Source organism: Ochotona curzoniae, unplaced genomic scaffold (genome assembly GCF_017591425.1).
Source record: "Ochotona curzoniae isolate NIBS_2020 unplaced genomic scaffold, NIBS_Ocur_1.0 contig_883, whole genome shotgun sequence".
Classification (NCBI taxonomy): domain Eukaryota; kingdom Metazoa; phylum Chordata; class Mammalia; order Lagomorpha; family Ochotonidae; genus Ochotona; species Ochotona curzoniae.
This window is the reverse complement of record NW_024466599.1, coordinates 10289168-10306702: the sequence shown is the minus strand read 5'-3', so window position 1 is coordinate 10306702 and position 17535 is coordinate 10289168. Positions and strand designations below refer to the sequence as shown.

The following is a 17535-nucleotide window of genomic DNA, read 5'->3' as shown; positions in this document are numbered from 1 at the left end:
CGATGCTCCAAATGAATAAATGGCTTCAACTACCAGGGGACAAAATGCTGAGCCCACAAGCCAATATGGTCCCTAAGGCGTTGCTGGCCTTGCGACAAATGATCTTTGATAACTGGAGACAGGGAGGAAGCCATCCCAGGACAGAAATGACCCTTTGAAGCAGAAACAACAAAAGAAAAGAGCCAGGTAGAGGCAGGGAGCTCTAGTTTGTTGAACAATGTTGAGGAAGTGTTCCACCTGCTCGGCATGGTTCTCAGCAGGTGGGGAGGAGTCCCCGACAGGACCAGCACCTGCCACTGTGATGCTGCTTTAGAGAGAAAGCATAGGAGTTAGATAAGTTCCCATCAGCTAAGAATTCTAGTATCTAGTTCAGTATTACTGAATCTGCAGTCTGTGTTAAGTAAGGTGTCTTTAGACAGAAATCTTCCTGAGAGAGGGGGTGGTCGTCTTTCCTGACTCTGTCATTCACACAGCTGTTTTGATAACTATTTTTCTCAGCACTGAGAACAGTTTTCTAAAGCTGCAGAGGGCAGCTCAGAGCTCCTGGACCATGATGCAAGCTCTATATTTGCCATGATCACTACTGTTCCCTTCTTTCCTCCCTGTCCGCAAGGACCCTGAATTTTCTATCACCCTCCTTATTCCAGGCTCCAAGCAGGTCTGTTCAGTGTCCTGGGAGCTGTCAGGATCAAGTGCATCTTTCTCAGACAGCTGCTGCAATCCTCCACTCTCCATCATGCTTCATGCAGTGCCCTGTGGAACTGTGGTCACCCTGGACTACTTCCCACTAGGGCAACCATTTCATCCCTTGGTCTGGAGGGCCCCTGCCCCATGTACTGCCTACTGCTCATCTGCCAAGGCTTATTCTGAAATCTGTCCTCTTCAAGAATTGGCTCTCTCATGACAGCACAAGAACTGTAGCACTCCCCTGCTAGGCTACACCTGCCACTGGAGAACGCAAAAACCAGGGCTTGAGATGGGCCTGGTGAGTTACTGGGGGTCGCCCAACTAGTGTGTGCATGAGGACTGGGTTTGTGTGGTCCAGTTAGGTCAGCAGCTGTCAATTCATAGGAGATATGGGTCTGGAGCAAAACTGACCAGGCAGTTGACTCCCCCAGTAAGTGCACTGGCTGGTGCAGGTGACAGATCGAACCTGATCCTACATTAGCTGATGCACAAAAAAGTCTGATGTCACCCCGGGTGCAGTTCCTTGGGGGAATCCTGAACTAGACTGCTGGAATCAGAACTAGGCAACAGCAAAAATCACAGGATGTGTGATCAGAATTTGGAGTGTGTGTATCAGGGCTTGGCCACCTCAGCTGATGGTGCCTGTGCAGTGGGGAGCATGCCCAGATGCACATGGAGAACATAACAGCCAGCTCACTTAAACCAGCAGCAGACACTGTCTGCCCTGTTGGATGATGGAAGGCAAAGTAGATAGGACTATTCTCCTGGCTAAGCTTTGCAGCATATTCCTGGGACTGTGGATGCCCTAAAGTGAACTTCATCAACCAACAAAACTTGGAAAGATTTTCTCAACCCTGGAGCAACTAAACCAACAACTTTTCAAAACTATCAAAATCACTCAAGTAATATCCTTGAACACTCTTCACCACATCGGGTGCTCTGAGGCAGCATCAAATGACCATCCCCCATCCTCAGGTCCTGATGTGGCATGATAGCAAGGAGCAGCCCCTCCCCCTTCCTCCCATGTGGACACAGGAAAACAAATAAGTGACACTGAAGCATTTGAAACACCCCACCACCTTCTTCCCTCCCTGACCATGTCCCCCTTAAGGAGAGTCCTGCCTGGACATCCATCCCTCTCAACTCTGTAACCAATATTAAAAATAAAGTTTCAAAATTAGGAAAAAACAAAAAAAAAAAAAAAAAGAGAGAGAGAGAGAAAAACGGCTCCCAGTCTCCACCCCAAGTCATGATGAGGGGTGTCTTTCTCTGGGGTCACACCCTGTACTTTGGGCTGCTTCTTATGCTGCCTTGCTGTGTATTCTAGAAGTCCTGAAGGCTGGCGACACCTGTCCTTATTTTGTCACTTAGTAGTGTCTCTCACTAGGTTGACACACAATCTCCCTTAAAAGAAAAAAAAGTAAACATGTGGAATTAGAACACTTCAACTTACATTTAGTTTAATTAAGATAGTAAAGTTCCTTTTACCAAACTGATATTGAGACGGAAGTGCATATGAAATTCCGTCTCCACTTACCTGCCCCCTTCAACAACAGTTTAATTTCACTGTGCTCTTCACTAACTTTTAAACTTGTTATTAGTATCACTGAGCAAGTTGAAAGACCATTTCATCTGATGGTTGTGTCTGAGGAAACACTTAATTATTAAATCCCACACCGATAATTAGGAAACCCTGTTATTTGGCGATGGGTTAGGCAGCACCATGCAGGTAGGCCTCAATTACTGCAACAGAAACCATCTCTGAGTGTGCACAGTGAAATCTCCGACATCAAATAGCCCCCACACAGCAAGCCACGATGTGTCATTACAGACAGCACTGCAAAGGAAACCATCTTCCCTTGGTCTGAAATGATGTGTTTTATGGGATGAGTGGCGTCGCTGGCTGGCTCGGCCTTGCCCTCCGCAAAGGCAGCCCGAGTTCAAGGCGGACGGCACATGTCAGTCATCAGCAAGTGTGTGTATGTGTGTGTGTCTGGGTTGGAGGAGAGGGTGGCCTGGTTCAGCTCAGGAAAAGAAGGAACTTTTTTTTTTTTTTTGAAAGGGCCACTAAAGAGATCAAATAAATCTCTCTTTTAGGAATTGACAACAAAGGCTGGGCCAGGGTACCAGGGAACCTTGACAGACACCAAGGAGAAGAAAGCCTCATTCAGATCCCGAGGATGCCTCCCTGATGGGGACTAGCTCCCTGCACCCCGGCAGTGCCCTTCTGCCCCTCACTGTGAACGCCTGCCAAGCCCAGCTGCAGAGTTCAAGCAGACCTCTAGCACCCCGACATTGTCAGAACTCAGCTTGAGTCCAGGACGGGGACCTGGATTCCAGAAAGGACAGGGGCCTAGACCAGCTTTTCCTTCCTGATTCCTGGCTTTCGCATGTTCCCACCCCACACACCTGCTCCATTGACATGGCATGGGCACACTGCATGGCACCTGCTAGGGGTTTGCTAACTCAGGTTACCCTGGCTAGTGGGTTGGGAAAGGAAGCAACTCCAGCAGGGGCTGCTAGAGCCCTCCCCCTGCCCCACCCCCAGCTCCCCAGCTCCCCAGCTCTGACTCACAGCCTGTTTGGCACCTCTTGGTCTCTGGCTTCCGGAATCTCCCTCTCTCTGATATAAAAAGCTTCCATGGCAGATGTTTTCAAACAATACTTGTGACCACGACCCCGTAATTCGCCATCCTCTGCTTGCACCATAGATTTTTTTTTTTTAAGTGTTTTTGCAGACTTACTTTGTAGGGGAATTTGAAGGAAGGCTCCTTTGGTGGTCCCATCAGATGTGTGCGACCTTCCTAGCCTGGGAGTCTGTTGCTAGGGCTGAGCTGAGAGAGGCTGGGAGCAAGACTAGCAGTCTCTTTGGGGCAGTGGCGATCTGGCATGACAGGGGGCACCAAGCTGAGGGAGTAAGGGCTTCTAGGAGATTGTGCCCCCACCCCTTTCGGAGGAGCGTAGTGGGTATTACGGAATTCAGTGTGAATAAGCAGAGGGGCTGGTCCAGACTGAGCGCCAGGGCAGGGGGGCCGTGCACTGGGATGGTCACTGCCAGCTCGGGGAGCAGGGGCAGCTGCTGGCAGCGGCTGGTGACAGCGGAGGTGGGGTCCCCGGGGGCGGGGGCAGGGGCGGGCCTGCCGCGGCGGGGCGGGCGAGGGGCGGGCCGGGGCGGGGCTCGGCTCCAGCGCCTTCTCGCAGGCTGCGGCGGCCGCCGGAGAGGCTTCCAAGGCGGCGGCGGAACGGGCGGCCGAGCAGGGCGGCGGCGACTCGCGGTGAGCCCGGCGCGGAGCCCGGTGGGGTGGAGGGGGTCTGCGGACCGAGGGTCTCCGAGGCGCGGGGCCGCAGCAGAGCGGGGCGGGCAGTGACCAATCTTGACCGATCCACCCTGGCTCCGCCGCCCTTGCAGCCTGCGGGGAGGGAGGGAGTGCGCGACACCGGTGCCCAGCCCTTCTCCCGAGATCGGCGGCCCGAGGAGGTCTGATGGTGCGCCCCACTGCTCCTCTCATTGGAGACTACCTTCCTTTGCAGATCGCCCCGTCGCCCCTCAAACTCTGCCTTCCTCCCTCCCCGCTAGCCCAGGTAGCTGCTCTCCTATTGCCACTGCTAGAGGCCCAGCTTCCCACCACTCCTTACAGCCCCTCCCCGGCGCGAGCACCACCTGGGTTCTTGGCTGCCACCTGCCGCGGGCGCCCTCAGCCAGCGGGCCAGATGCTGTGCCAGGACCCGGCTTCCTTGCATCCTCTCCCTCGGCTTACCATAACCCCAAACCAGAGCCTGGCAAAGGGGACTCTCCCCTTCCTGAGCTTTGAAAACAATTTGTTTGACTCACTTTTCCAAAGCCCGGCCCCAAGCCTCGCTGTGAAAACACCTGTCCAGCCTGCCCATTGAAGGACCCGGAGCTGAAACCTCCATCAAAATGGAACAGCTGGTCCCCGAGTCCTCCAGGCGGCCCCGACTTTCTGGCCAGTGTCCCCAGAGACAAGAGGCAGAAGCTTTTGTCAGTGAAGGCCTCCAAGCCCCCACCCCACCCTCCCAGCTCCTGGATCCCTAAGATAGCCCTAGCAACTGTGTTTGGGCACAGGGGCTGGTGCTGATGGGCTACCTTTCTGGGTGCTAGGCCTGGTCTTGCCTCGCATGCCCTTGCTTTAATGGAGCCCAGCGATAGGGTCTTGGTGCTGGAGTTAAGGACCTTTGTATCCCCCACAGCCAGGGACTCTCCCTGCTTTCACTGCTGGAAACTTTCCCCTCTGCCACCAGCACTAGCCCCTGGATGGGGGTCTGTGTCATCCGCACTGCTTGCAGTGAGCAGAAATCTGGGCTGAGAGCAGCCAGGGCAGGGGCTTGTGTTGGGCAGCATGAAGAGGGTGGCTGCTGGCCAGCTCTGGGTTTGAGGGCGGGGGTTTTCAGGGCCAGTGGTTGGTTGCTGGCTCTCCTGGAACTGCGAATGGGATTTGAGGGCTGGCTTTGCAGCAGGCAGGAGCTGTTTTTCCTGCGTGTTTCTGACTGTCTTGTGTTGCTATGGTGACAGTTTTTGCCTCCCTTCCTCCTTCTGACTCTTCTGGGAGCTGGTTTTTATTGGTCTGTTGTCCTGTCTTTTATGGCTCTAATTTCTCCTCTCTTCTTGCTCTGAAATAAACAGTCATAAACATGGGCTCTGGGCCCAGGCGGGGGCTGGCAGGGCTTCACCTCCTGCTGGCCCCTGGCTCCTGTGAAGGGAGAGTAGGGTAGCCACCCCATGGGGCCAGGCGACCCACACTCCCTGTGGCTGCTTACAGCTGTGTGAAGGGAACCGAGCATCCTGTGCCAGGGCATGTAGCGGGTAGCAGTGGGTAGCACACCTCTTCGGTGCAGGGATCCCAAGTGTGGCTGATAGAGGAACTTGGTGGGGTGATTTCCTTCTGTCTTCACAGAGGTGCTGTGGGCAGGGACTGTCCCCACAATGCAGATGAGGAAACTCAGTGGAGCAAGTGAGCTGGCTCATGCAGGCCACATTGGTTGTAGCACCCGTAGTCAGCCCTCAGCTTTTGTCCAACAAATGGAAAAGTGGCGGAGCTGGCTACACATGCTAACCTGCTTGGTTTGCTGTTTTGCCGGGGCTTTCGGCTTCTGCTCCTAGAGAAACCACAGGGCTTTCCTTAGCCCAGCCCCCTAAACTCACCCTTCAGGGGGCTCAGAAAGGCTGAAGGGCCCCTTCCAACCCTTTTCCATGCTGCTGGAGCTGTCAGGGAGTTGCCTGTCAGGTCTTTAGCACACCTTTGACCCCAGCTGTTGGGGACCCAAGCTGAAAGCAGAGCAAAGCCACTTGTGACTTCCTGTTTTTATGCAACACCAAGAAGAATTCAGTTTGCTTATACTCCCAGGGCCTGGCTGTCACCGGATGAGCAGCAACACCAAGAGTCCAGCAGCACTGTCCCTCCCCAGCCTGGACAAGGAGTTCAGAACTCTCCGGGGCCAGGGGTCACCCACTGTCAACTGCCCCTGTCTTCCTGATGAATTTTCCCATTATTTCACTCTTCTCTTCCACCTCCACCCTCTCTCTCTTTAGAGTGTTATGCTTTGGTTTGGTAACAATGGCCTGGAAAACACACACATATGTATACCTATACATGGATAACAGTAACATGAAAGCAAGGGAATGAGCAGCCTCAATGTCAATGTGAACCTAAGCAAGTCAGTTTGCCGATATGAGCCTCAGCTTCTCAATCTTTAAAATGAACTTGACAGCATCTGGAATGTTGCTCTCATTTGATTGTTCTTTTGGGATACAGAGGAGTAGCCTGCAATGGACAAGCACAGTATGGGTTCTTCAGCATTCAACCTAATGTCCTTGTCCACTTGTCCTCCTGATAAACAGACCTCTGGACCATTCTCCAGAGCTTGGTTTAGGAGAAATTACACCTTAGAGTCTCCAGGTCGGAGGCATTCTCTGAAGTTGTGTTGCCATCATGGTGACCTTTAGTTCACACACCATCTTGGTGAAAGTTCATTTCTGAGGCTGCAGGAGAGACCTGACAAGGCCACGTGGTGATGGGAAGAAGGTGGGTTATGGAGTCTGCTGCATATTCAGATTCTGCTATTGCCAATCTTTGTCTATAAAATTGTAGTAATTCTATTGCTTTCTAGGAATTACGTGATCATATATATGTAGGTCTGGCATGGTGCCCACTTCACGGTAGACTTGCTGGTACTTAGTTATATTCATTAGAAATGGGTTCTCAGTTTCAAGGCCTCTGGGTCTTCTTGGCACTGTGTATAGGACTGTCTGGGCATGTTTTGGCTTTGGAGATCCATTTATTATCAGGGAAGTGAAAGATTGCACCTCCACTAGCTCCAAGTGTTGCTGATTAATCCCAAAGTTATTTTTCATCAGACAGGTAAGCTATCATCTATTGCACCACAGCCATGCACAATTCTCCAACATTGCTGTGCTCTCAAAGGGATCCAGATTTGAAACTACAAGAGACACGCTGAGATTCAGAAACATATTTGAATCTGAGAACACTTCTGAAAATGAACACCCCATTCTTCGAGTTCTGATCATGTTGACCCTTTTGTTTCCACATTGCTAGATATATGTATATATTCGTCCTCAAATCTTGACTTACAAGTCTGCAACATGAATAATGTTGTCCCCATTTTCTAGTTATGAAAACTGGGATGGCTAAGTCATTTGCCCAGTTTCCAACAGCTAATGAGTGGTAGGGCCAAAATTTCAAACCAGGTTCTACTTGCTTTTGGTGCCACAGAACACAGTTTTGTCATTGCCTTGGCTGGCATGCCAGTGACCTAAAATCATGATGTTTGAAGACTAAGAGCAGATTTTAATGGGAGTTGAACTGGTCAATGTTGTAACTCAGACTTGTCATAAAATTTAGACACTCTATTGAGGTTTTGCTTTTGACACCACATTAGCGAGGCTCACTGCAGTTGGCTTCGGTTTCATTTCTGCTAAGTGTTGGGTAGAACCAGAGTTTGACATGTCTGATTTAAGAGAAAAAAAAATTGATGGTGTTAGGAATATTACCTTTCACAAGAATGGGGGGCTGGTTGGCCATTGAATTAAACTGGATAGGCTGAGATTTTATAACTGAATGTACGATTGGAAAGCATGACAAGTGCTTCATGACATGTTCACATAGAAGCCGTGATGTCAGAAGATGCGGGTGGACTGCCTTTCAAACAGAAAGACAAGATGAGTTTGATCTGTCAATATCACTCATGACTAAGAAGATGGGAATATTGAGAAGCAATTATTGAATTGCTCCTTAGCCTTTCTCAAGCAATTTACGACTCTAATTTCCCTGGCTTGATAACCACGTAGCCCCAGCCAATCCAAGCGTTGACAACGAGCGCTGTGTTGCCCACTGCATGTTTGCCAGGTGTAGCCTAGCACTACAAACAGATGTGTTTCTATTTGCTGTGATCTCCAGGTCTGAGACTGGTGTCTGCTTATTTAATGACTCCACTTTCTAATAAAAATTCTGTATGGCATAGATATTTAGACTTTTAAAAATGAAGCTGGGGAAATGGAATACCTCAAAGAATTTAACTGCAGTTTTATTATGGATCAAGCATAAAAATGGGATCACCTGTTCATCTAACAATCATGTATTAGCTGAGTTCTTGTCTCATATCCTAGTGTGTGAAGACATAGTGATCAATGTGGCATTGGCCCTGTCCTCAGATAACTCTCCATCCTCAGGGGAAGCAGAGCATGAATCATACGTCCCACGGAACTTGTCCAGCATCATGCAGGGTGCAGAGTGTGTGACCAGGGCAGGCGAGAAGGAAATGCCGGTTTCGACTTTTAGGACAGCATAACACATTTCCCTCCCTATGTTTTTGGTTGAGCACATGAAGCACGTCTGATGTGTTGTACAGGGAAGGAATGTGGAGCAGAGAAACTCATGTCCTAGAAGGTTGACCACCCAGATCCAGCTCTCAGCTGTGCTGCTCAGATGCCCAGAAGGGGTGGGAGCAGGTCTCCGTGTTGGATTTGATGACTTGAAAGGCTTTTCCACTTCTAGCCTGATGACTCTCATAAACCCTTATGCTCATTACTCTGAGTGACTAATGAAGAAGCCAAACCTGGCAGCCTGAGCAGGGCTGTGGTTGAGCTGAGAATGGGCAGAGCCTTGTAGGTTCTCTGGAATCCTATCAAAGAGGGGCGGGGTTGTCCTCTTCTCAGTGAGGGCACTGCTTTCTAACTGCGCATCCTGGTAGATGGAAGAAAGTTGGAGCTGATGGCAATAGGGAGAGGCAGGAAGCGACATGGAGCATAGTACAGGAACCGACTGATCCCCTGTTGCAGGCACGAGATGACCTCCTGTCTCAGGCCCCCACTGATGTGAGCGTGAAAGGGACTGACTTCACAGGTACCCCTGTTTGCTGTGCTGTGCTGTTCTGAGTTCAAGTCCTTTAGAAACACACAGTTTGGTGACTCCAGGTTTTAAAATTAATTAAAATACAGGGTCTTCTTTGCTATGAGGAAGGTGCATCCAGGTGGCCTGGAATAGAGATGGTGTGCATTGCAGTGCAAGGAGGACAAACAGAGCATCTGCAGAGGCTCATGCTCACATAGCCACATTATCTACTCCTGGGAATTCTGAGTCCTAGCCTGTTATACTCCCACCTCTCCAGTTCTTGTGTTCCCCTTGATAAAATGAAGCCAGAACATTGAGTGAGCATAATAGTAAACACTTAATAGCTATTTTTAATAGTCATCTGAAGAGGCAGATTTCTGAAACAGAAGATCTCCATTCTGTTGATGGGAAGGGGAGGGCCAGAAGTGTTGAGTAACTTAGAAAGCGTTATTTATTAAGAAGATGGCAGAGTTGGCGTCCACAACCATGTCTGTGCTTTTTTTTTTTTTTTAAAGATTTATTTTTATTATTTTGTTATTGGAAAGGCGGATATACAGAGAGGAGAGACAGAGAGGAAGATCTTCCATCCGATGATTCACTCCCCAAGTGAGCGCAACGGGTCGATACTATGCCAATCCGAAGCCAGGAGCCTCTTCCGGGTCTCCCACGCGGGTGCAGGTTCCCAAAGCTTTGGGCTGTCCTCAACTGCTTTCCCAGGCCACAAGCAGGGAGCTGGAAGGGAAGCGGGGCTGCCGGGATTAGAACCGGCGCCCATATGGGATCCCGGGCGTGCAAGGCGAGGACCTTTAACCACTTGCGCCACCGCGCCGGGCCCCATGTCTGTGCTTTTAAAGCTTACTCTCCACCACCTGCAACATAAAGAGCCCTGCACAGATGATGAGTGTAGATTTAATATGCACATGTCTTGAGTAAAATACTTATCCCCAGGAGACCATCAGTTCCTGCTAACTGGAGGTCTCCCCATCCTTAACATTGAAAAAATGAATACAAGAAATCAGGAGTGTTTTAGTACTTCCCTTATGTGATTGATGCCCTTCGGTTGAGGTTCGCTCAGCACCTGCTATAGGAGGAGGCCCCTAACAGTGATAATGGAGCCTGCCATGGCACACTTATTCTCAGACCCTTTCCCTGGGACACTTTGCAGTCATGGGAACTAAACAGAATGATTTACGCAGCTAACAGTGGAAGACTCACATTGAGGATGTACACTGCCTGTGCAGCTCCTCTTTTCTATGGAAGTTGCAGGAGCTCAGAAACATGTGTGGTTGGATGGATGGATGAATGGATGGATGGACGGACAGACAGATGGGAGGGTGGTAGCAAGGGAGAATGGGTGGAAGGAAAGAAGGAAGGGAGGGAGGAGATAGAAGAAGAGGAGGAGAGAAGAGATACAGAGGCCAAGAGTGGTGGCTTTTCCAAGGCTGGGACCAGGAGTCAGTCCCTCTCACTCTCTGGAATCCAGAGAAGTGGCATGCATGGCTGAAAGTTCTTGAAGACAGGTTTCAAACCAAACAGAACCTGAATTGGAATCTTGGCTCTTCCCATGGACAGATTCTTTCTGCTTGTTAAGTTCCCAGATTTGCGAGGTGCCTTAGTAATATTTGTGTCTCAGAGATATTTGTGAGGGATAAATGAATTAAATATAGATCAGCCTCCCATTCTGTCTGATCTTTAAATAAAATTTGTTGGAAGATGTCTTGCTGTGCGTGTTAGGTTCCTCTTTAATTGTGGCTCTGGGTGGGAAATGACCTGAGACTTCTTTCTCTGATGACACATTCCTGAACTGCCCCTGCTAAAGCCCCAAAAAGTCCACTTCCCTGGACTTCTATTTCTAGCTTTTGAACCTTCATTTAATGCTCAAAATGAACATCATTGTGTTACTTACTGGTTCGTAAAAGAAATAATTTTTCCTTCAACATCATGTGTTACCCAGATCATGTGGTTATTTTTTTTCACCATAAGTTTTTCTCGTCTTCCAAACATGTGCTGTTTTTTTTTTTTTCTTTTCCTGGAGTGTTGAGATTTCAAATCTGGGTCTTTGAATACTTCTGAAATATTGAATGGTGTCGTAAGCTATTTTCTGACTCATAGACATTTTCTGACCTTTAAGTCCAATCCCCCCCCAAAAAAAAGCTCAGAAAAAGCTCAGAAAATAGCAAGCTTTTGTCATGATTCTTCTGGAAGCGAAGGCTGGCCCAATCATCCATGAGCCTGTTTATAGTGTATATTTGTCCCACTCAGTAGGACAAATATACAAATATGCTCTAGATCCTTGTGGGGCGCGGGGGATGGGTGTATGTGGAAGGTGATTTATGCACTCTGTATCTCCGAAAATATATAATGCTTCTGAATTTCAAAGCACATTTAATCAAAGGGCTTCGAATAAAGTTGAAAGGAGTCACTGTGCCTCTGAGGGAAGACCAGGACCAGTGGTCCCCTTTGAGTATTGGATATGTGAAGACACGGTCCAGCTCTTGCTGATCCAATGCCTTAAACAGCAGGTTTTTATTTGTCAACTTAAGTCCTAGGAAATGAGTTAAATATTCATGTTGGAGTCAAAAACAAAATAAAACAAAACAAAATGCTGTTGAAGACAGGGGTTCCAAAATGTTGTTAGAACTAAGTCACTAAAACACAACATAAATAAAAAAAAAAAACCAACTTCTTTGGAAGTAAAATTCAGCTGGGAATTTTTTATTGAGTGGGAGTTATCATCAAGAGGGGACTTTTCAACCTGACTCACCATTTCAGCTTTAGGAGGAGGAACCAAGCCTCCAAGTGAGCATGGAAGTGAAAAGCCCCCAGCAGCGCGTGAGAAAGGCCTTGGCTCTTGGCCTGATGAGTGAGCTTAGGCTTGTCACTTCCTTCTGTGACTCTTCGGAAGGAGTTTCAGAGTAAATGCCTTTCTCTCTCTCAGAGTCCAGGGCTCCCAGGAAAAGGTGAGGAATGGATGCATTCTTGTAGCTCTGTCTTTTCCCAACCAGATTCCTAGAGGGATGGGGTACAGCTTCCATTTGCTTCCTCCAGAACCTTTCTTTCTTTTTTCTGCAACGCTGATCTCTCTTTGCCTCTCGCTGGCTTGTGGGTATATGGCTTGGCCATGCTGTTCCCACTGTCTCTCCCACTACTGATGCCAGTGAAGGCAGGTAGCTCTTGGGCCACATGTGACGAGTTATCCAGCTCTAACAGTAGTGGCCTTTCCAGCAGTGGCCCACTAACTAAACATTGTGGATGGAGCATCAGAGAGGAGGGTGCAAGTACCCTGTTGGAGAGCATGGACCCAGGTCAAGGTACGTTTAAGGAAATGTAGGAACCCCTTGTCATGGCATCAGGTGGAGCAGGTACTAAAGAAGGAGAGTATTCAAAACATTCATGAAATGTGCGTGTTATGAAACAAGCTATGCATGAATTTCAAAATAGTTTTACACAACAATAAGCTTCTTTTTTAAGGATTTGTTTATTTTTATTGGAAAGACACATATAGAGAGGAGAGATAGAGAAGAAGATCCTCCATCCACTGATTCATTCCCCAAGTGACCACAACGGCTGGATCTGGCTTTGGGCCATCCTCAACTGTCCTCCCAGGCCACAAGCAGCGAACTGAATGGGAAGCAGGGCTGCCAGAATTAGAACCAGCTCCCATGTTGGAATCCCAGCATGTACACTGCAAGGAATTTAGCCACTCGGCCAGTGCACTAGACCCTAAGCTTATCTTTTAATTTTTTTTTTAAACTTTTCCATGTATGTTTGAAGTACTGTCACAGAAGATGTATAGGTAAAGGGGATGGGAATCACTCCTTCTCTCTCCTTCCCCCTAGCTCTCTCACTCTGCCTTTGTCTTTTTAGTCAATGTGTAATATATGCTACTTCTGACTTTTGTCCAGTTGTCAGCTGGGCATTCCCCTCACACCTCTTAAGGTTGACAGAGTCACTGGCACCGCCTCTGTGTGGCACTGCTCTGCTCCACCAAAGGAATTCAGCAAATGGCTATCAACAGGGACCAGGACTTGGCCGCTGACTCTGGGATTCAGGCCAGAGATAGGACACTGAAGTTGGGCTACTGGTCTGCACAGACTCTTGAGCCACCTGGCAGGTATAACATGGTGCCCCCCTTTGGGCCTGGAGGAGAAGATTCCTCGGGGAAGGACTGACTTTGGGTGGTGTGTTTTCATGCAGTAGTAAAAACACCTAAGTCTCACTTTTGAGTTCCTTGGTTCCTATCCCACCTCCAACTCCTGGCTTCAGCTTCCTGCTAAGGCAACCCTTTGGGGGCAGCATATAGTAACTTGAGTAGTTAGGCCCTTGCCACCTGGGATACCTCACTCAAGCTCCCTGCTCCTGGATTCAGCCTGGCACAGCTCCAGTCATTGTAGGCACTTAGAGTGTGAACTACTAGATGGGACCGTTCTCTTTGTCTCTCATACAAAAATCAAATTAGTTCTGAACTTACGTGATTGGCATAAGTTGTCTGGCACTCATAAGATGTGTGAAAGTACATGGTTGTGCTGTACAGTTGGGTCAGCTTATGCTGTATACATGTGCTTGGTATGTATTGTGGGGAGTGTGTGAATGTGGACAGGTGTGTGTATGTCTGTGTGTGTATCTGAGCATACGCATGTGTCCATGTGCATGCATGTATGTACGGAGGGTGTCTTTGTTCAGATCCAGAGCGGTGCTGACAAGGAAAGGTCCCTTTTAGGGACTGTAGAAACAGGGCTGTGCTGCAGGCTCACTCTTGGCCTTTGTATATCTCATGAATGGAGCTGACTGCTCAAGTGGCCTTGCCGGTTGAAGACCTTTTGTCTTTCAGGGTCCAGTGAGCACTGAGAAAGGCCATTCTGAAGTTCACTGGCAGGAAACAACCAAATTACATCTGTTCTGCTTCAGAAACACAGAACTCTTACAATCTTGTAGAGCTACTCAGAAAAACCCTCAAGTCATTTGAGTATTCTACTGCAAAGATAAATGAATGAAAAACCCAATACACGTTTTTCAAAATAAAGGACAAAAATACTGGAAATGTTTGTGTATCAGTCAATTGTGGGATCAGGGAAAGGTTATGAGAAAGAAAAGAAGGAAGAAGGAGAAACACAGAAGGAGAAACTGGCTCACAGCTGCCCTCGCCCCTACAGAATCCCAACATGTTCTGACTTCCCCATGTTTACACCACATTCAAGTTCTTTCAGGTGAAACTCAGCCAGTGCTGATGTGGGGGCGAGGGGGCCAGAAGTGGGGGGTTAAAAACTGCTGCTCCGCTCTGCTTCTCAAGTTGCTGAGCATCAGGACGTGAGCCCTGTTTGGGGCAGGGAGCCTAGCTCCACTCAGATGCTCAGCTGGCCTCATGGCCTGACCCTCAGCAAACCCCTGTCCTCTCTGAGCCTCTGTCTTTCCATTTGTCATGTGTATATTGTCCAAGTGACATATAAGGCAGTGGCTGGGCTGTCAAGGCAAGTCTGGCCCTGCAAACCGTGGCCTGGAGGTTCTACTGAGATGGGCAGGGCATCTGGCCTGCAGCTGCTCCAGCCGAAAGCCCTGTTCCCCATGGCTCCGAGGTACCTCCTTCTGTGTGCGTGGGGTCAAGTGTGTGAGCTCTAGTGAATGTGGATGAAGCTCTACACGCATCTCCCTCTCCACCACCTGGCGCAAGGTCCCATGCCTCCTTTGCACTGTCACACTGTGCATTCAGTCACTTGTTACTAAGGTAGTGGGTTGTGTAAATTTATCTGTCAAACCTCAGGTTCAGGAAATAGTTTGAGTAGCTCATATAAACTAAAATAGCTTTGGGGAGCTTTCTGCTTTGTGGCATATGTACATGGTTATTTTTTCTTCCTAACCTGTGACTTAAAGATTGTTCAGTCCTGATGTGGCCCCTGATTTTTCAAAGCATTGCCACATTTTCAGCTAAATTAACTAGTTTAACAGCAATGACTTAACACTTTTTCAGCATGTGCTTAGTACCTATTAACTCCAGTGTGTTAGTTTTTTATACATGCTCTTCATTCCCAGACAACCTTGCAGGATAGGTATTTTTTGTTTTGTTATTTTTTTCCTTTAGGATAAAGACATAGAATCTAAGACAGTTTTAAAAATTTGCCTTAAGACATAGAACCACAAATGGCACACCAGAACTCAGCTGAAGCCTTCTGTCTCCAAAAGTCTAGTGTGTTCCCACACCACACAGCACTCACTGCTTCCAGGCCACATTTTGTTCTTTTAGGAAAATAAAATCCCTTTTCCGGCCATAACTGCAGTCTCATAAGCTTGAGAAAAATATCATACTGGCCTAATTTCCTTGTTTTTTCCGAGAATGGAATCCAGTGCCTCTCCTTACCTAAATGTAAACTTTGTGCAAATAGTGTCTTATTGCTAACTAGCAAATTTTCACAGATGCTTCCAAAATGCCAGACCCTGTTCTAGCAGGTTTCATGTGTGCAATGAATAGAATAAAATCTCATGGTCTTCGTTATGTAGAGAACAAAGCTAAGGCTCAGAGTTAACAGCTCTGTACCCATGACAGTTTTTCTTTGTGAATCTGGGTTTGTATCGACTTTGAAATGAAGCATGGGATCAGGTTCGGCTGCCCTGTGAATCACACCTGAATTTTCTGGGCTTCCCAGGGTCTGGATGCTGTCTTTGCTTACTGCAGTAGCTGTAGAAAAAGCACACTTCCTCTTGACTTTCTCCTTGTGTGTCAACCTGCAGCATCGATGGCTCATTTTGGCTGTTCTAAACCCTCTTTTTAGTTTCACAGCTCATTATAGTCCCTGGAAATATCTTGCATCAGCTTAATACTGCAGGGGAAAAAAAGCAATAATAGTTATGTAATTTGCTGAAGATCATCTTAAGTGGTACCCTCCTTCTAAAATGTTCTTTACTTGTGCAGACTCATTGAGACTTGTGTCTGTTGCTTCATTCTTTTGGAATCCTTCCCTAACTGTGTATCAAATACACCCGTTCATCCATGCACCAACCCATACATATATAAATATCCAATCACCCACCCATACATCCATCCATTCACCCACCCACCCATACGTTCATCTATCCGCCCACCCATCCATGCATACACGCATCCATCCATCCATCTATCCATTCACAAATCCATCCATCCACTAATAAGTGGATGCTTGTTGAGCCTCCAGATGAGTCAGTCACTTCTGTGAGTCCATTCCTGAAGATTCAACAGTGAATCAAATAGTATTCCCTTGGAGTTTATATTCCATGAGGGAAATATGGATCATAAACTGATGAACGAATAAAATGTATCTAATGTTAAGCTGTGATCAAATCTGTGAAGGAAATGAGACACAGTGGTATGGATGGATTGAGGGATGGGTCTATGTGGGGTAAAGAGCTGCTATTTTCAGTAGGGTATCAAAGGAAGGCTGTACCAGAAGACAGGGTTTGGTAAAGAGCTGAGGATTCCAGAGAATTGGTCAAAGGAACCATGTTGTAGACAAAAGCCCAGTAAGTGCCAGCCAGTTCAAGGTGTGCCTGACCTTGGAAGGGAGAGCAAGGAAACAGCCCAGGAGCTAGAACCTAGTGGCCAGCTGGCCAATGGTAGGTGATGAAGTCAGGCAACTGATGTGAACTGACCATGATTTCAGTTCCTCTAGTGTTCTCTCTAACAGGCTATTGCTTCCAATTCACTGTCCCCATAAGAGCTTGTGCACCAAGGGCTCAGGCCTGGGCCTGTCCAGAAGTGCCACATTGTCAACACACACGCAGGGCTGGGAACAGAAGGAGAGCACGGTGTTTCCTAATGCCTCTGCTCCTTTGTTGTCTGCTTGCTTTTAAAACAAGAGTCTTAGTTAAAAATAATTTGAGAAACAAGAGTTTTGAAGGGCTTCTTGCTCTAACCCCCTGTTAGCCAGTTCCTTTTTGTACAACCCCCAGGCATGTGGAATTTCTAAGTCAAGAATCAGGTGCCTAAGAAGGTGGAAGCGAAAGTGATGCAGAGGACAGTATAACTTGAGTCTCGAGGAAGGCAACCTGTCCAGCATCCCACTGGGTGAGTAGCCCAGCCGCAGCCATGCTGGGCTGGCTGTTTATAAAAAGTGACCACAGGCAGAACAGGCAAGCTCTTGAGAAACCCTCAGAGTGTGGTGGGACTTCTGCCAGGACTTTCCACTCACCGTTTTGTTGACTCACAGGGAATCCCTGGAGCCCACAAGACGTGGAGGGCTTTGTCTCTGGAGACCTTTTCATAAAGAAGAAAGTGCCTTTCTCCCTGGTGGAGTACTTCCTCCACAGAGCACAGCCCTGACCCCCCAGGAGGCCCCAGTTTGTTCTAGGGAGGAAGCAAAACTTAAGACAGGCAGATGGGCGGTGGAAGGCAAAGAGGAGAGCTAAGGGGAGCACTTGGCCTTCATCACTAAGGTCAGGGCTCTCACCTGCGAGACCCTGCCAATCCACCTCCTGCACCCCTAGGGCCAAAGGAAGCTACTTGCAACTTGCACCA

General features: G+C 48.2%; 1 protein-coding gene across 1 annotated transcript in view; it reads left to right on the top strand.

Annotated features, from left to right (window-relative positions):
- The first annotated feature begins 3902 nt into the window (after window positions 1–3902).
- The window catches only part of CYRIA (CYFIP related Rac1 interactor A), a 101171-nt gene continuing 87538 nt past the window's right edge, over window positions 3903–17535 (top strand). Inside the window, exon 1 of the mRNA XM_040992851.1 lies at window positions 3903–3962. The gene's annotated coding sequence lies outside the window, so the exon portion shown is untranslated. The remainder of the gene's footprint in view (window positions 3963–17535) is intronic.